Source organism: Diabrotica undecimpunctata, chromosome 3 (assembly GCF_040954645.1).
Source record: "Diabrotica undecimpunctata isolate CICGRU chromosome 3, icDiaUnde3, whole genome shotgun sequence".
NCBI classification, from domain to species: Eukaryota; Metazoa; Arthropoda; class Insecta; order Coleoptera; family Chrysomelidae; genus Diabrotica; species Diabrotica undecimpunctata.
This window is the reverse complement of record NC_092805.1, coordinates 44631639-44658470: the sequence shown is the minus strand read 5'-3', so window position 1 is coordinate 44658470 and position 26832 is coordinate 44631639. Positions and strand designations below refer to the sequence as shown.

Below are 26832 nucleotides of genomic sequence, written 5' to 3'. Positions count from 1 at the left end.
TCAGATTTGCGAGGACTAAATAAAAATAAAAAAGCTGCAGTAAAAACTAAAATAAACTTTAAAAGACAAATGAATCGTAATTGTTTTCACTCAAGTTAAAAACGACCGCCATAAAATATTAACATATCTTTTTTTTATTAACAAAAAACCAGCTTCAACCTAATAAGGTTATTAGCGGAAAGGTAACAGTTAATAATCACAGTGTGCTTAGTGAATTAAATTCTTTTAATAACAAAAGTATGTTATATATAGTGTTTTTTGAATTTAAAATGTCTTTAAGATTGGTAAATGTTTAATTCTGTGACGACTGAACTTTTCGCACTTTCCACTACCATGGTGTGGATTGGGTGATTACCATGGATAAATTTTTTATCTTCTGAAGCTTTGATTGTGTGAATTTCAATTTATTGTTCTCGAACAGGTGCTTTATGAAGTAACTTTTTAGATTCATACTTACAGATTGAGATGATATGGGGATACTGTTGTCGTTTATAACTTCTTTGGCATTTTTATCTGCTGTTTCGTTACCTGTTATTCTAACATGTGATGGGACCCAGAGAAACTGGAAGCTTGTGTCTATAGTATGCAATTTATTTAGTTCCTCCGTTATTAGTAAAGCTAATGGATGCTGATCGTCAAATAGCTGATTATTTAAAGAAAACCGATACACAGCAATGTAAATTTAAAAAATGACTACAGATAATAAAAATAGCTTAGGGGAGTTGGCAATTGAAGCTTCAGATATAGTAAGTAGGTTAGAACAAGCCGCCGAAGGAGTTCCAATACCAGAAAATGTCCATATTCATTCTACTGTATTCTTAGGATTAGAAAAGAAACATACTGACGAAATTATAAGAACTATCAATGGGTTGATGATTAGTACAGATGATAAACCCCTGATAAGGGGTGAACCCCTCAACTTTCCTTTTCTGGATAATGTTAATAAGTTGGTAATGGTAACGCACAGTTTGATAGTCTATTGTGGAGGTCTAGAAAGACCTATTTTGCAGAAGTTAAGCACAAGATTTACTACTGATACTTCTAGATGGATAACTCAGTTATTTGGATTTTTAGATTGTTCAACTTTTTACCATGAAGATCATGTAGGAGGATTAGTACGAGTTACCCGCATGATGCTACACTGCAAATGTCCCAGATATCTAGAGGACGGAGCGTTACCATTGAATAATTCACTGCCAACTATCTATAGAGCGTAGTCAGTCCTCTTGGCACTGTACAGCATCTTTGCAGACAATTAAGACTACCATTAGTATGCGTAAGGCATGTACCGGTTAATACGTACTTTAGTTCCCAGTACACTATGGAGTAGTGTAGCACTATGGAGTAGTGTAGCACTATGGAGTTTCGGCGCTACAAAAAATGCTTGCTGACGATGTAGCTACCGGTAGAATGCCTCTCATAGTCATTGCAGACAGGGGCACGCCTGTAACTGGCCATATAGATAATATTTCTAGGATAAGGGAGCCTTCTAAAGTGCACTTTGGACTTGGCTACATGTCCGAGGACATAGTGTAGCTGCTTTGGCTTTGCCAAATTATAATCAGCGCAATGGGACGATTCCTCCAATAGCTGACAGCTTGACTTTAACCTAAGGAAGTTGGTTTGAAATTCCAGGACTGCCCCTCTATAGGTTATGGGGCACTAACAACCCTAATCGCAATAAACAAGTAGGAGTAAGTAGAGAGAGTACGCTTCCAGTTTTAGCAGTACTGAATACTGATCGCCAAAGTAGAGGGATACTGTCATTACCTCTATGGACGGGATTGCAGAAATTGGAAACGGAAGGTGTGCATTCCAGGATCAAAGAAGATTTCCTGGCTAGTGAAAGGCTGTGGTCCGCATTAGACGTTTTTGGACAAGTTAGAGTGTTGAGTCCTAAACCAGGAGGAGAGAGTGGTACTTATACTGTGGCTGAACTGGTTTCAAAACCATCCAGTATACCTCTTTTAATGGAATCCACAGCTTGTTCGGTAGTATTCTAATTGGTTCCCGAAACATCCGATAATAGTGAATATACTGCAAAGGTTCCACACTACTACGATAAACTCAACTCCTGGCTAGGACAAATCATGCGGATAGACGCTTCCCAAGTACCGACCGACATCCGATTCTGTCCATTCGAAAACGTTTGCGATCAGCAGCCCAATCTAAAAGAAATGAAAGCATTTATAGTATGTTTAGAGCAGCAGTTGGTTATTTTGAAGGCGACGGTGCACCATAGAGAGAGCTTTATAAAATTGGTGGAAGTTTCACCGGTGCTAAAAATTGTTGATCTACCAGATTGGGCATTTGATCCATTTTTAGTTTTAGACGCGTCTGTATAGTCTACTGTATAATCGGAATGGGAGTTAATTAGATTTCTGAAGAGTTATATGATAATATTATATTTAGTGCTATTTTTTGGAATTATAATAGACTGCAATTTACTGTTGGAAATTTTATAATCCAAGGGGAAAATGAAAATATATTTTTGTATTGATATAAGAATGGAATTTGCTTCCAGTTAAGTAGGTTTTAACGATGTTGTGCTGGTAGATGCATATGCAACACATCCGTTATCAATTTTGGAACGAATTAAGGATCTGTATAACACGAGTAGTGTTTTACCATCGGCACCTCAAGGTTTGTGAGCTAGGTACTTTAACAAATTAAGGCCATTTAGACATGAAAGAACTAACTGCTGGATATGAGTTTTTCAATTAAACTGTTGATCAAATATCACTCCTAGAAATTTAATTTCATTTGTATAGAGAAGATTTTGGTTTTCAAGCATTAGGTTGGGTTTATCGTCGATATGTCTTTTTGAAATTAATATACATTTTGTTTTATTAGAGCAAAACCTAAAACCGGTACTTAGGAACCAATTTACTAGTTTAATTAAGTGTTAATTTATATTTAAATGGGAATAAGCCACAATTAAAGGTTAAAATACGTTTATTGACGTTTCAATTTCCACTTCGGAAATCGTTCTCAAAATACAAACACTAATGTTTGTATTTTGAGAACGATTTCCGAAGTGGAAATTGAAACGTCAATAAACGTATTTTAACCTTTAATTGTGGCTTATTCCCATTTAAATATAAATTAATTTAAAATGCCACAAGAAAATAGCTTCAGAACAATAATTAAGTGTTCTTGTAATATTGACTCCACAAGATTACCTGTCTTGCCTTTGATGTAAATAATTAGGTAATCAGCATATAGTCTTGCCTGAACAATTTTCGCAATGCTTTTTATTTTATCGTTTGTTGCTAATAAAAATAGAGTAGCACTGATAATCGATCCTTGTGGGATTCCGTTTTGTTGTTCTCTAAGACAGGATGTAGCACCATTCGCTCGAGTTTAAAATGTTCTTTGAATTACAAAATTGTTTATGTAGGCCAAATTTTTTCTTGACATCCCATTTGTTTTTAGAATATTCAATATACGGTGTTTGTATATTCTATCAAATGCTTTAGTTACGTCAAAGTAAATTGTAATACAGTTTTGATTATTTTTAAATGCTTTGTGATAGCGTTGTCTAGATCTATAATGTTCTCGTTTGTAGATCTGCCAAATCTAAAGCTAGCTTGTTCGATGGTAAGTTAATCAATATGTTTTAGGTTCCACATTATTCTTTTGTTGACTATTGTTTCCATAAGTTTACATGAAGAGCATGTTAATGAGACTATTTTTTCTATAAGTTTACATGAAGATCATGTTAATGATATAGAACGATATGATTCTGGCTTTAATTTACCTTTATTGGATTTAATAATAGGAACAACAATGGCATTACTAACATATCTTGTTCTCAAAGCTTTAGGGTTTATGGCTACCTTTTTATATTTCTTTGAACAAGTTACCGAAAAAGCATTATTACTTCAGATCATTCAGATTTCAGAAAAATATTTATTATGGGGAGCAAAAATTATGTTTCTATCATCTATGTTTACGATACTCTATGGAGAAATACAGCTTTTGGATGTTACTCAAAACTATTCTATATCCAAGCCTGGTTCATTACCAAGTGGTTCATTACCATTATGTACTTCAAACCTTTAAAATATGAGTATTAAATAAAGGATTAATTCTCTTTGCTTTATTGTTGAAGAAGGTGCTCTGACAGCACGAAGATTCTTCAATGCTATTTTAGTCCACCACATTGTTTCAAATTTAAACTTTAAAGGAAATGACTTTTACCTTAATAAAACAGTGTAATTGATAGAATAATTTACATTGCACACCTTGATTTGTAGAGATCAAGTTTACAAATTGAATGGTATGTATTAACAAAAAAGCTTTTAAATTTTATTGAAAAAAGTGGAATAATAATGGTGTTGCTTAGATTTTTGATGTGTGGTTTGGTTCACCAAAGAGGGTTAATCAGCGGAGGAATAGTTATAATCAGAAGTACGCTATAATTCCATTTAAAAACTACAAAAAAGTTAAGTTGTTCTTTTTAAAATATACCAATTATTATTCTTAATTATTTGACCTAAAAATTGACTAATGACTAAAAATTGTTTGTTCTATACATACAAAATATAGGTTTAACTACACAAAATAAACTAATTATTTAATTTTTAGCAATTTTGGTATAAAAAAGCAGTAATCACAAAATTCTAAATTAATGTGTACTTGCTTATATACTATTGTAATAACTTACCCACTCAAAAGTGGTTGAAAGCATCTTACCTAAAAATAAACAAAATTATTGTAAAAAAACCAAAAAAAAGTTACCAATAGTAGCAATACATTTTAAAATCAAAATATGTAATGAGAATTATATTATTAGTATATATAAATATAAAATATGAAATATAAATATAGAATTATGAATATCCACTAGGAAACTAAGTTCCTGTAGCTGGCTGTATACCATGTATCACAAAAATTTTTATTTCAAATTCTTAGTAAAAGGTATATAATAAAATACCCAAACGGGCTATATCACAAATACATTACAGAACGTTTTCGGAATGTAAATTTCATCATCAGTGTAACAAAGTATACATGCTATGAGCCACTAAAATATATGGGTGAAAACCCTTTAAATACTATTAATTTATAGATATGTTACATTATATGTTATTATAAATTAGGATGTTTAAGTAACCGTTGGAATTGGTAACATGGCAACGTATGGCTCTACATCGGTTACATGATCCTGAGACAAAGTGTCTTCGAGGACCTGTTGATAACAACTGACTAGATCAGTTTAGGTAAAAGTTTATAGCCGGTATGGTAAAATTTAACAGGATATCTAACACAGATATAAAATCATATTTTCAGTGAATAGACAAAGATAACAATCATATTTCCCCTTGGTCTCCCCTCCATATTTCTTATTGACGCACATTGCCCATTAGTGAGACGATTAGTTTCGATCAGAAATATTTTACATATATCTGGTTCCGATCCTAATATACCCATGAAACTAGAGGTGGGTCGTTGACATTTTTATCGGAACCGTTTTTCGTAAACTTTAACTAGTTGATTGTTTACCAGTACTTTTAAATACGCGAGTCCACAAACAAACATATTGGCTATTATATTGAAAGAAACTAACGAAGGATATATTTATTATAACTTGAAAAATAAATTAAACAATACAAATAGTACTTACATTTGCATTACACATTATTAAATCGCGAATCGTCTAAATTGACATTTAAAAACATAAGTTTTTCCACTTTTCTTGTTAACAGTGTTCTTCTTTTATTTAAAATTAAACCAGGTTTTGAACATGTGTTCAGTTTTTTTTACAATACTACAATATTTTATGAATATAGTGGTTAAGTTAGGATATACATGGCGATGGTTTTTCCACCACTGAAATGGACAGTTCCAATCTCCGCTCGAAATTTTTTGTGGGTAATATCATCAGACAAATACATGTCGACTTCTTTTATATCTATCGATACAGGTGTATGTTTAGATGAGTCATGTCCAATTAATTCATCAAAAATACACCATGGACTTAAGTCATCTTTATCAGTTTCTTTTTCTTGTACTGGTTGATTTTCACTAGTACAATCTTCTTTTTATTTTTTTTTTTTATAAAAGTAACCAGCTTCTTAACTCTTTCTTTTGTTTCTTATAACTAGGTATTCTGATTAATGAATAAGTTTTGATTTACGATTGATCTGCATTTTCGATTTCAAATCTTTATTGATAGTTCGTTAAAGGATTTATTTATTGTAAATATTCAATTAAAAATTATTTTTCTTAGTCAAAATTATTGACCTAGTATAAGAATATTAATTTTATTTTCAAAAAATGCACATTTGTAGAAGATGCAGCTTTTATGGTCCACTTTCTGAATATTGCAATGATTGAAACTTCTCCGTCCAATGACACATTTCTGTCCGTTTCGATTACTTCTACTACAAGTACTGACATACTGCCACCGCCACCCAAACGTCAAAAGGTGATGGATACTTCCATTAATAAAAATATTAGTTTAGAACAAAAGAAACAAATATATATGGATTTACTAAACCTATGCAAAGACTCGTTTCATCCTGTTTCCATAGTTGAAGAACGAGCTTTTAAAAAGTTTGCAGGGTGGATTCCTGGATATAAACCGCCAACAAGAAAAACTTGTTCATTACGTCAGGTTCATTACTTCACGAATGTTATATCAAAACTGAGCAAATTATTAGATCACAAGTTGTTAAAGAAGTAGAAAATATCTGTATTACTACTGACATCTGGACATATGGAGTAACTGAGAGTTACATCGCATTAACAGGACAATATTTAACCGAAAATTTAGAATGTAAAACGGTTTTATTAGGCTGCTGCCATTTTTCTGGAAACCATAATTCAGAAAACATCGCTTTTGAAATTAGTGAAATTATTAATCAGTGGGGTCTAAAACGAAAACTAAATTTTGCAGTAACTGATAATGCCTCAAATATGGTCAAAGCTATTAAAGATGTTTTGGAATGAAAACATTTAAATTGTTTTGCTCATACGTTAAATTTATTGGTGGAGGACGCACTTAAATGCTGTCGTGTACAAATAGATAAAATAAAAAGTCTTTTTTTCGACAATTCGGCAAAAAACACATTTCAAAAAAAGTACCTTATCTTCAGAAAGGCTTTTAAAGTATCAATTACAACATAACAAAGTTCCCAAACGGCCAATCCAAGACGTGGAAACTAGGTAGAACTTCACCTATTACATGTTAAAAAGAATAACCGAATTAGAAGAGGCAATCCGTTCCACATTGATATTAGTTAATACAGACTTAGACTTAGACCAAATCTAAATAATGAAGACTGGATTATTTGTTCTCAACTTTCCCAAATTTTACGGCCTTTTAAAGAAATAACAAGTACAATGAGTGGCCAAAAATACTTGCAGGGTAGTTCAGTTATTGTTATGGTACGCTGCCTGCAAGAATCTTGCAATAAAATTTTAGCAAACGGTAACCTTACATCCATAGTATCCGACGTAATACAATTACTAATATCGGGTTTAGCAAAAAGATTTAGAGGGATAGAACAGAGTGGCACATTGTCATTATGTACATTTATGAATTCACGATTTAAAGTGCAGGGATTTTCTGATAAAAATGCAGGTAAAAAAACAAAAGAAAGAGTTAAGAAGCTGGTTACTTCTATAAAAAAGAAAAAGAAGATTGTACTATTGAAAGTCAACCAGTACAAGAAAAAGAAACCGATAAAGATGACTTAAGTTTATGGTGTATTTTTGATCAATTAATTGGACATCATCTAAACGTACACCTGTATCGAGAGTCCATTACAATGGTGGAAAAATCATCGCCATGTATATCCTAACTTAACCACTATATTCATACAGTATTGTAAATGTGAACACATGTTCAAAATCTGGTTTAATTTTAAATAAAAGAAGAATACGGTTAACAAGAAGTAAAGTAGAAAAACTTATGTTTTTAAATGTCAATTTAGACGATTAGCGATTTAATATTAACGTGTAATGTAAATGTAAGTACGATTTACTAATTGTGTTGTTTAGTTTATTTTTGGGTTGCCGAGATAAAAACCCTAAGAACAATAATGGGCAAAACAAGAAGAGACAGGATGAGAAATACAAACGTTAGAGAGCAGTGCAAAATTTAAGATATTGTAAGATGGGGAAGGCAGCGTAAAAGGATATGGTACAGTCATGTAAGATGAATGGATGAGAATGGACTCCCAAAAATTGCCCCAGAAAATAACCCGCCCGGTTCAAGACCTCCAGGAAGACCACCTAAAACATGGAGGGATAGTTGGCAATCTACCTCCCAGGAAATTAACCAGAGGCAGCTTCAGAATTAAACAGATCGAAAGATCTCCAAGAAGTAGAAGAAGAGAAGAAGAGGTTATTTTTCAAGATATAATAAATATATCCTTCATTAGTTTCTTTCACTTCAATAAATATACACATAAACGATAATAGCCAATTTGTTTGTTTATGTAGGTACTCTCTTACTTGAAACTACTGTTAAACAATCATAGTTACTTGTTTACGAAAATCGGTTTTAAGAGCGTAGGCGCAAAATTTCGGGCCAATGCTTTTTAAATGCATTCATTTTTTTTTTCGAAACCTAAGAAAACTAACAAATATTTTTGAAAAATTTAAACGCAGAATGAATGATTACATTATTACCGAGGGCCGAAAGTCCCTTAGAATAAACAAAAAGTTTTTTTGAATGAGATATTTGAAATTCAAAATCACACTAAATTTTCTCTTTTTTTTTTCACCCCTGTAACTTATTAAAATAAACAATATAGAAGTTTTCAGGGACTTTTGCCCCTGGGTAATAACGTATCCTTTCATTCTGCGATTATATTTTTCAAAAATATTTATTAGTTTTCTCAGGATTCGAAAAAAAAGAATGCATTTAAAAAGTATTGGCCCGAATTTTGCGCCTACGCTCTTAACGATAAAAACGTCAACGACCCACCTCTACTCGTTCTCGTTACCTGTGTCCCTACTTTGATTCGGTGATTTGACCACGCGACACGAGATGTTGCCAAATAATTTTTTATGAAGTTTTTTTATTGTGGCGTTATATGTAGTTTATTATTTTTATTGGAAATAAGGCACAATCTGACTTTAAAATAAGCTTATTTTGATGTTTAGATTTTTAAATCGGAAATCGTACTTAAAATACGAATCATTAATAAATTTTATTTATATAAAACGATTTCCGAAGTGGAAATCAAAATGTTATATTACACTTATTGTAAAGTAAAATTGTGGCATATTCCCAATAAAAAACAGTAAGCTGCCATTTAAATCCATTTCGCCCAAATTTGATTATCTTAGAACATTGTTCAAATGCTAAAAAGACAACAGGTCAAATAAAACCAATGTTTGGCAACGTTAAACTTCCCCTTTTTTATTTTTTTTAAAACGGCTTTTGTTAAACGCGAGGCGTTTTCGGCTAATGGTTGTAGGCATAAAGCCAGATGTTTTACCAATTTCCAAGTGGAGCATACACTGACGATGGGTCTTAAGGGGACACCTTTCGATAGGGAATTGGGTGAACCGCAAATTCAAAGCTCTTTACTTGAGGCTATTGAACGGTGCTAGGAATAACCTTTTACTCCGACATGCATCTACAGTTCACCTTTGAAAGCACTATATTTTTCACTCTTTACGTAAAGAAAAGACGTCAAAATAAAAGCAAAAGATTTTTACAGCTGAAAGTGTAAAAATACAGAAATAATGAACCCTACAGTAGAAAGTAACAAACAAGGACTAAAAATGAATAGGGAGAAAAGAAACTTAGCCATCATAGGCAATCTAAATAAACAGAATACGTTTTCTTATGTATGTATTCTAGTACATCTTCATATACAACAAGTGAATATAATCTATATCCAAGTTTCAGTACATTGACCGCTGGACGGTAATCGATTCCTGATGTTAAATAATAAGAGTGCGAATATAAAATTACAGATCGATCTTTTCAGAAATACTACACACTTAACCTTCCAGAAACTGTCATGTCCGAGTTATAATGTTAAACTGTGATACAAACTACAACAAAAAATTATTGTAATTTAGAAAACTTTTTTAGTGTTGATTACTTTCAGCAAAAATCAACAAAACTAATTTTTTATTAAAAAAAATTCTTTTCATAAGACAAGTTAATTAGATTATATTTTTCTCTTGATATCTAGAAGCAAACATTTGTCTTAAATGGGTCTTAAAAGGTCTAAACTGAAGACATAAAAATCATTAGTGATAAAATATTACAACACTTATTCATTTTTTAAGTCGCCTTGAATTTCTGGGGGAGAATTTTTTTATAAAAATAAAACTTTTTGTCTCGATGCACGTTACTGTAAAGATAGACAAATAATGTTTACCAAAATCTACAAAAGACACACAAAAAATATGATGCAAGGGGATGAAAAGAAATCATTTGGATAACTAAAGAGTACATAGTAGGTGAAAATTTATTAAAAATTAAATATTTGTTTTACAGTGACGTGCATCACTGACAAAAACTTTTACCTAGTTCTAGAACGATGTTGTCCTAGAAATTCGAAGGATTTTGAAAAAAAAATTTAATATATACGAATAATGTTTACTGACATTTCTAGATTAATTTACGATTTACATCGAAAAAATTTACTTCCTCTTCTGATACCATGTTTAACTTAAAAATTGCTTTTCCTGACTACTGCTGAAAACTTTTGGTAAATTGTACACTATTTGTCAAATCATTATCGCAATGAAACAAAGATTAGCACAACTTGAGAATATCTAACAAGGTGCTGGGTCAACAACAAGTGCCAATAAAACAAAACACGCAGAAAAATCAGACAAACCTGAATCCTTTACCGGAAGAAAATTTAGCAAATAAAACGGAGTGGATAAGAAAAGAGAAAAGAAATACCAAAAATCGTAAAATAGATACTTCATTATTTCCGCTTTCCCCAGAAAAAGCACTAGCAGAAAAACAAATTTAATAGCCAAAACTGACCCCAGCGGTTGTAGTAGAAGGTTTAGAAAATGCTGCCAGCTTAAGTAAGACTCTAGTGGATGCTGTTATTAAATTTACCATCAAAACAGTAAAGTAATCAAAAATTTATACAAAATCAATACACAGCTAAAAAAGAGTTTAAATACGAGTAAATTTTAGTAGCTGGTCTAGAAGCAATGAGCAAAAGCAGAGAGATTTGTCACATATTTAGAAAATACATTGAAATCGTATGATGACCAAATTAATGATCAAATATCGTACGAGCATAATCAAACAGAAGAGAGAATCGAATCAAACCAACATCCCCGAAGTAAGTAGCTGATGAAATAAAAGACAATATATGTACATCCTAAAAAAACACCAGGATATGATCTAATTATTGGAGAGTTACTAAAAAAACATGCCTCGTAAATCCATAGTCAAATTTACCACCATCATCTATGCTGCATTTAGATTAAGATATGTCCCAAATTTATCGAAAATAGCTGAGTTTGTAATAATAACAAACCAGGGAAATCATAAAGTCTCCTCATATAGGAACTCCTGCTAAAAAGAATGAAACCAATAATAAAAGAGCAAAAAATGATTTCAAACTACTACTACACAGAATTAGCAACACAATTGAAAAATCAGAAGAAAAAATAGTTTGTTCGACAATATTTTTGGACGTATAATAAAATAAAAATAAAAATAAAAATAAAATAAAAATAAAAACGTTTATTGCCTAATAAAATTTAACATGTCATTGAGTATATCATTCATATTAGTCTTCTTGTTTCAGCGTCCCGCACTTGCACCGCCAGCTTCTTGATTATTTGTCCTCTCGGCATCCTGGACTTCTTTGTGTGGATTTATCCTCGTCTTCTTCTGTAGGTCCTAATTTACGGCACCGTACCTACTTCCCTGCTTGGCTGTTTTCCGGCAACCATCCAGCTAGACCCTGATCAGGTGGTCGATCAGTTTATGGGTAGATCTATGCATCCTCTGGATCCTGTTATTCTCGAGGATGCCCCTGGTCTTTCGGAGTCTTCTTGTGGCCTGGTGGAAGAAATACCTGGTCCTTTTCTCGGCCACCTCCCTCAGTGGTGTATACTGGAGCCTTTCTCTGATGGTTGCATTCGTAACTCTGTTTTCCCATGATGTTCCGTCGATGATCGGATGGAACTCCACACTGGGATTGCGTACAACATCACCGATCTAACATAGGCCTGGTACAACTGGATTTTCTTGGCCTTGGACAGCGGGCTGGTCCTAAAAATGAAAGGGAGAATTAGTTTTTTAGCTGCATTAGCTTTTACCTTAGTTTTTTGTGTATGCACCTGGAAGTTGAGTTTTCTGTCGAGGTGGACTCCTAGGTACTTGACTGTGTCTTCTTCCTGGATCCTGTTGCCTCCTACTCTGATTTGGTTTTGTGGTGGTCTTGAACTCTGGCTGAAGACTATGAACTGCGTCTTTTGGGCGTTGATTTTTATCTTCCATTTTTCGGTGTACCTCGTGATTTTGTCCAAGTGGTTTTCCATATTCCTGATGATTCTTCCTTCGTCTTTTCCGGATGCATACACTGCTGTGTCGTCTGCATAAAGAGCTGTTGAAGTTCATGGATCTGTAGGTAGGTCTGAAACCAAAATGTTATACAAAATTGGAGATAGGATGCTGCCCTGAGGCATTCCTTCCTGTATATCCTGAATTGCTGACATCTTTTGGTCCGCTGAAACTTGGAATGTTCTGTTGGACAGGTATGTGTCACAGATGTTGATGAGGTAGTGGGGAAGCCTAGCTTTGTCCATCTTGAAGATTAGTGCCTTTTTCCAAACCGTGTCATATGCTTTTTCTATGTCCAGTATGGCTAGTCCTGTCCTTTGGTTCCTGTTGAATTTTATTTTGGTGTCACTGATGATTCTTGCTAGCTGAAGTTCGCAGTTTCTTCCTTTTCTGAATCCGAATTGATCCTCTTGGATAATTCTTCTTCTTTCTGTGTGCTTCATTAGTCTCTTGTAGATGATCTTTTCCAGAATTTTTTCCATGGTTTCTAGGAGAGAAATAGGCCTGTAGCTTTCTGGTCTTCTTCCATCTTTCTTCGGTTTTAGATGGGGGATGATCTTGGCGTGCTTCCAGTTGCTTGGAAAGTGTTTTCCAAACAGAATTTGAAGATATAGTGCAGTTGCACTATGATCTTCTTTGGGAGTTCTTTGAGGGTGATGTTGTGGATCCCTTCTGGTCCTGGTGCTCTGCTTCCTTTCAGTTTCCTGATGATCCTTGCAACTTCGTATGGGCTGGAGTAGTCTTCTTCTTCTATTTGGAATTCGTTTCTTCTTTTGATCCTGTTGTACTCGTGGTCGACTTCTCTTCTTGTTCTTGGATCCGACATGTCCTGATTTTGTCTGTGTATAGCTGCCATGTTCCTTGCGATGGCATCTACTTTTCCTTGGGTTTCGTAGTGTATTCCCTCGTTGTCCATAATTTGTGGCATCTTTTGTTTTCCTCTTCTCTTGGCTTTCAGCATTTTCCAGACGTTTCCATGGTTTTCTTCAGCTCTCCTGATGTTGTTGTGCCACTGGTTCTCAGTAAGACTTCTCAGTCTTACTCTTATTTCTTCGGATAGGGTATCTCCGTATTCCTTGAATTCCTGTCTTCTGGTCCTCTGGAATGCTCTTCTGGCCTTGTTTCTGTCCTTGATGATGTCTTGAAGTTCTGTTGGGATGATTAGTCCTCTGTTGTTCGTCATAGATTTCGGTATGTTGTCCTCCATGGCTTGCTGAATTCTTCTAGTTATATCTTTAGACGTAGCTAAGGCCTTCGACAAAGTATAGCATGAATGCCACAGTATGGCCATAGTATAGAAAGTATGGCTAACAACTCGAAATTCTTATGCCTGAACAATATTCAGAAATTTTGCAGTCATACATATCTGACAGATATACAAGACGTGTACACAGATCTAAAAGCAATCAATCGCGTTAATTTTACAAATAAAAAAATCCATAACATTCCAATTAGAATAAATGATGTCCAAATACCATATGTATCTTCCGCAAAATACTTAGGTATCACACTTGATGCAAGACTTCGCTGAAAAGTCCATATTAAAAAGAAAAGGGAGGAACTAGGTATCCATTACAAAAAAATGTATTGACTAATGGGAAGAAACTTGTTATTGCCCATACATACTAAATAACTGCTATACAAATAAATACTGAGACCAGTATATGGTTGCCAACTCTGGAGCTGTGCCAAGTCAAGTATTATCCAGATTATCCAGAGATTTCAGAATAAATTGTTAATGTACATCGTTAATACTCCTTAGTACATCAGAAATGTCGACTTCCACAATGACCTTGTCCTGTAAATAACGGCTCCATAGTCATGTAGACATCAAGGTCATCCAGCTCCTCGATAATACTAAGATAGAATAAAAATTAAAACGAAGAAAACCATTTGAGTTAGTGTAAAGTGTTCATTAGTGTAAAAGGAGAGCATAATGCAGTGTTGTGTGTTTGCTATAGTGCATAGTCGTTAGATAAAATAATACACTAATAATTCTCTCTTATAGTTTGTATAATATCTGGACAAATATCTCGGATCTGTAAGCTAAATTTAATTCGTAAGTACTAATTGGTTGAAATAGTGATATGGTACTTACTGCGAATCATCGACATCATCGAAACGATGTTTTACAATTCTGATGCCCACTTTATTACTAAAGATTAGCCACAATAATAGAGAATTAGATGTTTGTAATATTGAATGTGCATCCACGCCTTCCGAAGTTCTCATAATTCATTGCCACAAGCATTATTATTCTTCCTGAAACTTCACTTAACAGACAAAAGAGACGAGATACAATAGGGCAAAATGTAACAATAGACTAATATAACTTTGAAAGAGTGGAGAGTTTTAAATATCTCGGAGCGACAATATCACGAAAGAGATAAAAAAGAGAATTCAGGTAGCAAACAGATGTATGTATAGCCTCCACAACACTATTAAATCCAAGAGCATAACGCTAACATCATCCCAGGATGAATAAAACAGTGATTAGACCGGTGCTCATATATGGGTGCGAGACGTGGACGCTGACAAAGCAATGGAGAAGAAACTTAAATGATTTAAGAGAAAAATCCTCAGAAAAATTTCTTTCTTTTAAATCCTTTGAATCTTATCACGACTCGAATAATAACCATTACCGAAAGGGAGCAAACGCCAAGGTCAAATAGATGTATAGGGCTAGCGATGTAGTCCAAGAGATTAAATCCCAACATCTAAGATGAGTTTGAGATGAGTAAATCTGGGAACAAGCCCCAACAGGGATAAGGCACTTAGCAGGTCCACGAATACGATGGAGAGATAACATTTTGTCAGATTTAAAAACAATGGGACTACCAACTGACCCAACTATAATGGACGATCGTTCGAGATGGAAGCAAATTGTGCAGTCAGCCAAGACCCACCCCGGGTTGTAGTGCTACGAGAATAAGAAGAAGAAAACCAAGGCAACATCGCCTACATAATAAAAAGCGGGAAGAAGATCTTGGAAGCTGGGGTTTGGAAATAAATCAGAATACAGAAGACCTGGAGGTTACTGTCATTATCGTTATATCTTGTTATATTTATTATCATAACAGATGTTAAGTTTAAGTTAAGTTTTATTTTTCAATATGTAGAAATTCGTCTAATACCAGGACTGGATTTCATTGAAATAACGAGCTAATATTACTAGTATAAATATTTTAACAAACAATTTGCTATTTTTTCCTAAACAGATGTTTATCTTTTTCGTTACTTTACGTTATGATGCAATCCCAATGTTTGCTACACAGAGTTTCTCAGCAGCGATAAGTGCAAGTGCATTCACTTCGAGTACCAACTATTTACCTTTCTAGTATGTTCCGTCTCTATTTACTGCAATTCCGACTTCTTCGCGTAGGTACCAACGTCCTTGAGGCTCGCGACACGAACGAGTACCAGCGTGCGTGTTCACTCGTGACCTGCACTGGCTCACTAGGTACTTCCAAGTTCTTAAATGTCGCTAACGACAGTTCAAATTGGTGCTAATTAATTTAGCAATAGCGTGGTACATGTTTTATAACTGGATTTTTTTTTGTTAAATAGCATTTAACGTATGCGACTCTCACGGTCTTTGTATATATGTAACTGTTTTGTTAATTCTAAAATATTTATACCAACAAAGTGAAAAATTTAATAATACTTAATTCACAGAGTCGTTATGATAATTTACTTCTACACCTTTTCTATCCATTTAATTCCTTTTTGTTTACGTTTTGTTTTTTATCTTCTTTCTAAACTTTTTTAGCGTCCAGTCTTTTTTTGATAAGTTTTGTGAAAAGTTTATATACATTATAATATGTGTGAAAGCAAACTGATCGGATGGTAGTTTTTTAGATCTGTTAGTCTCCTTCCTTGTGTAATAAAATAATGACTGCATTGTTCCATTGAGAAGATGTTCCTTGGTACATGCATTCGGTGAAAAGCTTGGCGACAAGCTGGATAATTTGGACTTTTTCACATCGCTCACTGGATGCAATAATGGCACATCTAATAAATTAGACTTTGTGGGAAATTAAAGTTTTGTAATTTAAAAATAGTAAATTGAGATTTTCGTGAATATTTTTATGTCAGTCGTAAATATTTTTCTCATATCTTGTTATTTATAAAAAATTACATGTAAAATGATAAAAAATTATTTTTTTTGTTTTTATTTTTAAGAAAAAAATTTAAATTATTGAAAATGTGCCATTATTGCCATTTATATTTTCTTTAAAATAGTTATTAAAATAAGTAACAAATTGAAGACGAAGAATATAAAAATAAATAAAAAATGCTTTTATTGGGATTTTTATTCGACAAAATATTACTTGTTTCTGTAATAATACACTATTTCTAGAAAAATGAAAAGAAACAAACTCTAACAATAAAAAACCTAAATATTTTGAAAAAAGTGACTGCATAAGTTTCTATTAGTATAGTAAATAAAAAACAAAAAGCTACAACTATAGCCATAAAAGAAAAATACTACCTAAATATTTTTGTATAACAACTAAATCAACCCTTTAAAATATGTTTTTAACTTATTTTGAACACACTGTTACAGCTTTTAAGTGTGCGACAATACATTAAAATTATAGTTTGCAAAAAAGGTAATAAAACAAACACATTATAAAAATAGTGCATTCTTGTTCTGTTTAAATAGGAAAAATCTCAACACAACAACGCAAAGTTTGTTGCGGTTGATTATTATTCTTTACAGGGTTTGAGACTGTTGTAAAAATGTGCATGGCACTTTTTAATAGCATTGGTCCGCAATAATTCGATTAAGTCTTCATATTTTCTTTTGGGTATCTCTAGAGGCGCTTTGTAAGCACATTCTAATTTTATGTTTCTAAAATTCAGAGAGGCAGTGTTGTTTGTTCGCACATTTTGTCTTGGTTTAATACTAACAGCTCTATATTCAGACTGACCGAATGATGTCTTATAGTAAAATTGATCCAAATTATCTCTTTCAACTTTAAACAGGCATGCTTCACTAAACTTCACAGTATCATTTAAAGAGTCTTTAGTAAAATTAAAGGAGGTTTGCAAAGTTAAATTTTTTATGTGTGTGTCGTCTTCATAGTTTGGATCTGCAATAGAGTCATCTGAAAAACCGGCACCTTCATCTTCTTCGAAAGGGGTGTTTTCATTTACCAAAGAAAAAATTGGGTTTTCTATTGAATTTTCTTTTTTAGATGTGTGCAAATCTTTTATTCCTTCAACTTCTTCCAACAAAATATTTTCTATTTCCATTATTACAGCAGTTTGTAACTGAACATCGCTAGTTTTTTCAAATGACTTGTTTTCTAATGTTTCAACGTGGAGGGTCTCTTGTTCAAATTCAATAGCACTCTCACAAGAATTTTTATTTTTATTCTCGACATCACTTGGCTCTGAAACGAGTGGTGCAATCTTCCAAATATTTTTATCGTCGGCATCGACAGATCTCAATAATTTGATACCTACAGCGTCCAACAGTTTTGCACCTCTTGAATAAGAATCCATCTTTGATGTATTAAGTAAAAAAAATACTGATGCAACCTTACAAAATTCAAAAAACAAACTTGTTTATTCATTCAACAAATTCCCAACTATGTATAAACATAACAAAGGCACGTGTTGGTATGTATTCGTTTTCTGTAATATTTGTCAAGAGACTATTAACTATGATTTATTGCCTTAAACGAGACTGTCTCACTTTACAGGTCCAAACTTTTCAGTTTGATTAAATTCAAATTGTAGCATATTGGTGTGTTATACATACATAGTTACTGTTATTTACTGGGTCATGTTATTTTTTATAAGTTTTATAGTGTGTAGTGAACTTCTAGTATACAAAAACAAAATATTCATTAAAAGTAAACATACCTTGCGGTTATCACTAAAATAAGAGAAACATTTTACTTTATTGGTGTTTAAAAAAGTACGACCCTGTTTGGCTTTGAGGTGTGATTTTGTTTACAGTAGGAAATAAGATATTATGCAAAATGAATGTATTAAATAGTAATTACTAAAAGAAAGTTACTAAAATTTTGCTAAAAGTTATTTAAATTTCATTGTCAATAGTGGCACAATTTATAAATTTCTACTTTGTAAACAGTAAGTCTCTAAAAATATTAGCATTAATGGCACAATTATTGAAGATGCTTCACAAATAAATCTTTATTAATATAAATATACACATGCAATAGCGGCACTTTTAAAAGTGCCATTATTGTCACAATAAAATTATGATAATTGTTAAAACTTACCCAACTAAATCAATATGCCACTATTGCACGCTCTCACCTTGTGCACTTGTAGAGGGTTGTCGACGTACTAAAATGTTGAGCCGGTATTGCTCCTCAGATGTGGCAAAAATGCGCGAAAGTCAATAACGTCATTTGCGCTATCTACCAGGGAATGAGAGAGCTATGTATATGCCAGTATTTTTAGAAGGTAGAGCTTCAAAAGCTAGGTATTTTAAGTATTAAAACTCAAAAGAGCAAAAATTTGAGATGTGCCACTATTGCATCCAGTGAGCGACATTTGGTCCCAGTGAAGATAGCCTCAAGTTAACGGTCAATTTAATTTCACAGAACAAAATTTTGCGTTGGCAGTGTTGCCATGTCCTTATAATGTATATGTTATATGCTTCACATACAAAGAGATAAAGCTTTTAAAATGTACATTTTTATTATATTATTTTATGGATTCTACAATTTTATACCTTACATAAAACATTAATAAATTAATATTTGTTTCGTTTGATATTCATTGCAATTAATTATTAGAAAATTTTTTTGGCAATTGCCCTTTGATAGGTTAGCGGATAAATTTGGCAATAGAGTCAGAACCCCCAAACCACCAGTTGCCAGATCGCAATAGATGTCTTTTAACTTTATTATTTATACTGACATTTTACTATTTACTTTAAAAAACTGTTTTAAAACTATTTAATTTTTCTTTTTTTGGTAATTGTCAGGCATTAGTTTTTAAATTTCTTATTGCTTTTGATTGCATATGTTTCATTTGTAATGTAAATTTCAACAATGCCAAACACCAAAATTTCATTTAGTCGAACCCATTTGACGCTATCTTCACTGGGCCCAAATATGAAAAATGTCCGATAGTTTTATTTCCACCTAGTTTGATCACTTATATCACTACTCCGTCATCGTCAGGGTTTTTTTTTTATTTCTAAAAGTGCCGTTTTATTTCGTATAGAATTATTTCTGGTTTGGACAGGGGCTGTTCTTGCCTTTCGTCGGTGCTCTCATACATTTTGGTTCTATCCGTAGTAATGTTTCCATCTTTGTTTTTTATTTTGTTCATATTTGTGTTGCCTATGTTGTATGTATTTCGCCTTAAAACTTTTAAACTTCTGTTTTCTTTAATTATTTTAGTTATTTCTCTTGCATTGTTTTCTCTTGTATCTTTTCGGATTGATCGGTGGATATTTTTATTTATTTTCTTCATTGTTGTGTAGTTGGAGTCGTATTTTTCCGTCAGCTATCTTATTTTACCTATTAGCTCTTTGGTCATTTGGCTTAGTTCTTTTTATGGGTCAGAACGGTCGGGCAGGACTCCCTTTCCGTTTCTTTTAGAGCCCTCGTTATGCCATTATTTGCTTGATCTACATCTTTTATTTCAAGTTGTAAGTATTGTATGTCTGGTTAGTGTATCTTCATACAGGTCGTTGTTTTCTGAGAAAATCCATTTTTTTTTTCTTGTTTTTAGGATCATCTTTGTTCTTTCCAATTTGACATTCAACAGTATCTTAGCTTGGATTAATCTGTGGTCGCTTGCTATTGAAAATTTGTTGAGTACTTCAATGTCTTTGATTATTTCTTTTCTGTTTGTTATGATATAATTTATTTCATCTTTGACACTGCCATCTGGGCTGATCGATGTCCATTTACTCTGAGGCTTTTATCGAAGAAAGAGTTCATCGTGGATAAATTTTCCTGGTGTAAGAAGTTCAGCAATCTTTCCCCCCGTACATTTCTTTAGCCATATCCATACTTATACATTGCTACTTCTGCATCATCTTTTTTAAACCACATTTTCGCATTAAAGTCGACCATAATTATTGTGTAATATGCTGGTGTGGCATGTAACACTGTTTCTAGCTCATCATAAAATTCTTTAATTTCTTCATCCGAGTGAGTAGTCGTTGGAGCATATTTAGGTCTGGTTACCCTAAGGTTATATTTTGCATTTAATTTGAAGATGGGATATATAATCCTAGAGCTTATGCTGATAATTTCAATTATATTTTGTGTGTGCTTTTTTTGTATAATGGGTCCTACTCCACCATTTGAAGTGTCTTCCGTGTCCTGATTTAAGAGTAACTAGGGCTTCTTCACTTTGTATTATTTCGCTGAGGCCGATGATGTCATATTTTATTGTTTTCAGCTCTTTCTCCAATTCCATCATCTTCTGGTCTGATATAAGTGAGTTCTAACATTGTATAAAGTAATATGCATTTGTCGCTATTTGTAATAGCCTGATTTTTCGGGGACTCTTAGCACCCTCTGCTCCAAATCTATTCCAACTGCTATCTTGTTTGGGGGTGTTGGAGCCGCCGGAGACTGAGAGCCGTTCAGTAATTTAGTCTTTGATGGAAAATTACTTTTGGGGTTTTAAGCCATTAAAAAGCCATGCTTGGCTAGTGCGTGATGCCGAGTTAATTTGGAAGTGAAGGAAGGAAAGGGTGGAGACGGAAATGCTTTGGATTTGGACATGGTTTCCCGGGGATAGAAGGCTGGGAAAATCCATGAGCTCGCATGGGCAGGTGTGCTATTTTATCTATCCCCTGCTGGGATCGCAGAGAAGTATTCACCCGCTACCCATTAATTACTGATCCACGGGCATATCATGGGTATTGTTATCGAAAGTGGCGACGTTAGATATGTTACAACTTTAAGATTGTTATTATTTAAATCTTATTTAAATATTAATTAAATAAGATTGAAATATATTTTATTTAGGTTCTTTGGGTATTTTTTGTTATTGATTGCGTTGAAAGACAATTGAAGTGATGGTTGTAGCTTAGTAGCTAGATACTGGCTTACCAATTTGAATGTTCGGGGTTAGATCTCGGCATAGACACCAGAATTTTTTCAATTTGTAATTTGTCTAAGCCGCCGCTCAGTTCGAAAAACACATACAGCTGTCGGTATCAGCTGCATAAAACCTGAGGCAGAAGGTTACACTAATGTACATCTTCCATTTGTTGGTTGGCTGCATTACGACCGATTATAACAAAAACCGGCTTAGGTTGGATGTGATGGAATACCCGTACAATTATGCAAGCTGTCGGGAGAAAGGAAAATAATGAAAAGGATATATGAGGTCATACACAGAATATGGGGACAAGAGAAAATGCTAAAAGAGTGGAATTAAAGTATCATCTGACCAATTCATAAAAAGGTCAACAAACTCCTCTGTCAAAACTATACAAGACTCTAATTACTCTGTTTATAGAGTGGACATAAAATATTTACCAGTTTACTTAACGATAGACTACAACCCTTCATAGAGAAGATTATCGGAGAATATAAGATAGGATTTAGACAAGGAAGATCAACCATCGAGAAACTATTCACGGTTAAGCACGTTTTCAGCAAAGTCTGGGAACATAGATAACTAAAGTATTTTAGCTCAGCTGTCAGAACTTGGGAGCTGGGAGCAGAAGAACCGTCCCAGCCAATAAGGTATACTTTGCTATAAATCAGATATTTAAATCACGAGATATCAGTGGACTAAGATATAAATATACAATACCAGTAAATATACAATAACTGAGAGTAAGCTATGGATGTGAAACTTGGATATTGACTTGAAAATCTGTAAACCGTATTAGTCCAGTCGTCAGAGACGAAAATGCTCCTTAAACTCTAAAAAACATATGAACAAGCTAAATTCATTGACATAAAATGTCAAATTTGGAATCCCAAAAAGGCGCAAAAAAGTTCGCCACTCCTACCGCCGGGCTTCCCCCTAAAATGCTTTTCGTGAAAAAGGAAATCATCGATTTATCAAAAATCTGCACGCCGTAGAAAAAACTATTTCAAACAAAACATGTAGCTGAAAGAATTTTAACTTCTTCTTCATGTGCCGAGCTCGACTATCGAGCGTTGGCTATCAAATTGGCTATAGTAATTTTGTTGACGGCAGCTCGGAAAAGAGATGCAAATGATCTGTTAAACCAATCTCTCAGGTTTCTAAGCCATGACGTTCTTCTTCGACCTGGCCCTCTTCTTCCATCTACCTTGCCTTGTATTATTAAATGGAGTATATTATATCTCTCTGGGTGGCGCATAACATGGCCAAAATATTCAAGTTTGCGATTTTTAACTGTTTTGACGACTTCCGTAACTTTTCCCATCCGATGCAAAATAGCTTCGTTACGAACTCTATCCACCCAACTTATTAGTAGAATTCTCCGATACTCCCAGATTTCAAAGACTTCCAGTTTCTTGAGAAGTGTATCCTTCAAAGTCCAATCTTCGACACCATACAAACGAGTAGAGAACACTCACTAATATAATTTTCAGACTTAAAGTAATATTGTTTCCACATAACAGTTTCTTCATCTTAAAGAATTCAGCTCTGGCCTTCTCTGTCCGTATTCTAATTTCTTTGATCATGTCCCAGTTCTCATTTAGATTACAACCAAGGTAAGTAATACTGTTAGTTCTCTCTAGTTGTTCACCATAAGCTGTTTCCACTTCCGGTTGTATTGGCGTTTTACTGACGACCATCACCTTTAGAATTTTAACACAAATTTTTATTATAACAACACTTAAAGCGAATGTCAGTTACGCGCGAAATCAATTTTTTAAATAAATCTGTATCAACTCGACGATAAAAATTCAATATCCTTTTATCGTAGTGTCCTATGAAGTAAAATCAAAATGTGTTTAGTGAAGAGAACAGCTTTTATAGGGTGTTTGCATTTTGCCGCAAATGAAGTCAGTTTCTATTAAACTGTTAAATAAATAAACTTTGCCATATATTTTTGCCATTTTTACGATTTTCATGAGATCAGTAGAATCACTTCCACTGACTAGTTATTATGGATTTTATTTTGTTCGAGCCTAATCTTTAAAACCTATAACATTAAATTTTGATTCTGAGCTTTGGCAACAAACATTGAAATATGCCTAAAAAAATTAACAAATATTAATCATAATTTTAACGAGTTTAAAACATAAAAGATCATCCGATATATTATATCTTTACCTTCTAAAACAAGATTGCTTGCATAAAGCCTTAAAAAAAGACTAACCACATGAATGCAACGCGATATGTGGGAGTTTTTACCGGATTTTTATACCGCAGATTCAAAACGAGATACTCAACGGTACTTGAAGTGCATATTATCTAAAAGAATAATAAACAAGCCGTATTGTTTTTTAGTTTAACGGTTCTAATTGTATTTATTTATTATTGTGTGTAAATATTTTGAATTTTTTTTATATTATGTGGGTTCTTCTTTAAAGATTAAGTTATGTACTTTTAATTGACTTAAATATTAATATAGTAGTTCATAAGAGATTAAAGAATAAAATTAAATACCTCAAATATGAAAACCACTATCAACCATATTTTTAAGCCGGATATATACACTGTGTGTCAGCGAAATGGAATAAATTAGCTAATAAATAAATAAGGGGGTTTTCGAAAAAACGGTCGAACACATCGATTAGTATTTATAGTTGCGGATTTTTTTCCATAAAAACTTTTTATACGGGGTGTATCAAATAACAGTGGCCAATACCAACCTGCTTATTTTCAATAGAACACCCTGTATATTAATTAATTTTTAGATTCCTTAGATCACTTTAGACAGTTTTTGAATACAATGCCCTATACCTATCTTTGACTGTTTCGGAAATATTAAGTAAAATGCAAAAATTCACATTTAGAAAAGAAAATTATCTATTTGCCGCAAGTCGATACAACATATTCAAAAACTTCTAAATAATACAAATCTAAACAATAGTGCCAATGTAGGAGATGTTCAAAATGCTTCCCATGAACGTCTTCTTCTTCTTCTCGTGCCACTCCTAGCGGAGATTGGAAATCATCATGGCCACTGCGACTTTGTTAGCAGCGCGCCTAAAAAGTTCAATCGAACTACACCCGAACCATTCACGTAGATTACGAAGCCACGATATTTTTCTTCTTCCCACACTTCTTTTGTCCTTAATTTTGCCCTGCATGATATTTCTTAAAAGTTCGTACTTTTCACCTCTCACAATGTGCGCCAAGTATTCCATCTTTCTAGTTTTTATCTCATTTAGAATTTCGCATCTTTTGTCTAAAGTTTGGAGTACTTGCGTGTTAGTGACGCGCTCCATCCATGATATTCTGAGAATGCGCCTATAGCACCACATCTCGAAAGCTTCGATGTTTTTTGTGGTCAACTGTTTTAGTGTCCAAGCCTCTACTCCATACAACAGGGTAGAACGTCTTGGCAACACCCTAATCGTGAATAGAAATTTCTTCTAACGTTACTCAACAACACAGATGTGATCGATCTAATCGCAAGCGTTATTCGTCTTCGTAAGTCAGCTAAGTCAGTGGGTTTAGTTTTGTATAAAATACTTTTCACATATCCTCATAAGAAAAAGTCTAATGGTGTCAAATCGGGGGATCGTGGTGCCCATTCCATCGATCCTCGCCTCCCTATCCACCGATTTGGAAATATTTGGTTGAGGTACTGCCGGACATGGATTTGGTAGTAAGGTGGTGCTCCATCTTGTTGAAACCATATCATATTCGCTGGAACTTGTGGGTTTCCTGAATCAGGATAAAAGTTGGCCAACGTTGGCACTACATTATTTTGAAACAATACTAAATAATTGTAGCCATTCTAATTGCCATCTATCAAAAAGGGACCTATGATCTGATCTTCAATAATTCCTGCCCACACGTTAACCTTCTCAGGGTATTGAGTATTGCCTTCTCTCATCCAGTGAGGATTTTCCCTGGACTAATAGCGGCAATTTTGCCGATTAGCATGACCGTGAAGAGTAAAGGTGCACTCATCAGAAAACAAAACATGTTCTAATTGGATCACATTTCTATCTAACATTGACATCATTGGTTCACAAAAATACGTTCTTCTGTCAAAATCATCTTGCATGAGCTCCTGAATGTGTATAATTTTATAGGGATGCATTTTGTTTTCTTGTAATATTTGAATAACCGATGAATAGCTAATATCGAGTACTGGGGCTGCTTTACGAACAGAAGTATGTGGGTGTTCCTCATACTCAAGCATAACAGCCAATTTGGTATCGTCACTTATTCATTAGTAGCTTCTTGTTTTATGTTCCTAACATGGCCCAGCTCATGGAGTTGCTTCTTTATTTTACTAATTGTCTCTTGAGATATGTGCGGCAAATCAGGAAATGCTTCGTAAAATAAACGAGCTACTTCCATTTGCGCCCGTGTCTTATATCCATATAATTGTAATTTTGTGCATTTCTGTTAAATGTACCATTTTTCTGGCTTGCGGTTAATAAAATTTAAAACGACTACAGCACTGACAATTACTTCTGTCATGGAACAATAAAACATTGGCATTTTAAACCAAAGTAAACAATTTTTTGTTTTTTTAACATATCAATAAAAAGGAATGCTTAAATAGTTTTTGCTTACTTTATCATTACCAAGACCTAAATGGGTAAGAAGTATTAAGACAGTGGTAGCGACTTTCGACAAATAAATAATTGTCTTTTCTTAATGTGAATTTTTGCATTTTACTTAACATTTCCGAAACAGTTAAAGATAGGTATAAAACATGGTATTCAAAAAATATCTAAAATGATCTGAGGTATATAAAAATTAATTAATATACAGGATGTTCTATCTAAAATAAGCAAGTTGGTATTGGCCACCGTTATCTGATACACCCCGTAAAAAAAGTTTTTATAAATACTAATTGACGTGTTCGACCGTTTTTTCGAATACTCCCTCATTTATTTATAAGCCAATTTATTCCATTTGGCTGACACAGTGTCTTATGATTTTACCCGTACTAAATTGTTTCGGCTAATCAGTCTATATTCCTCCTTTCTAAAGGCTTTACAGGAGACTAGTGAATATGTTCGTATATGGCGGAGCATAGGGCAACCCTTTGCATTTACGTCAATACGCCTATCAAACTGGGAAGTCTTGTGAAATGGTCCTGCATTACCTTGTCTAAAGGATAAAGCTGGTGCTCGATCGGAAGCGATAGTCTGAGTATCTTTATGAATATTGAGGGCACTTGTAGCTGCGCTACTTTTGAATCCATGAGTGTAGCTGCTAAA

General features: G+C 33.6%; 1 protein-coding gene and 1 pseudogene across 1 annotated transcript in view; one reads left to right on the top strand and one right to left on the bottom strand.

The window, feature by feature from the left end:
- Positions 1-26832, bottom strand: part of Traf4 (TNF receptor associated factor 4) — a 559644-nt gene that overhangs the window by 403626 nt on the left and 129186 nt on the right. The gene's annotated exons all lie outside the window — the stretch shown is intronic.
- Positions 640-2345, top strand: LOC140437891 (pyridoxal-dependent decarboxylase domain-containing protein 1-like; annotated as a pseudogene).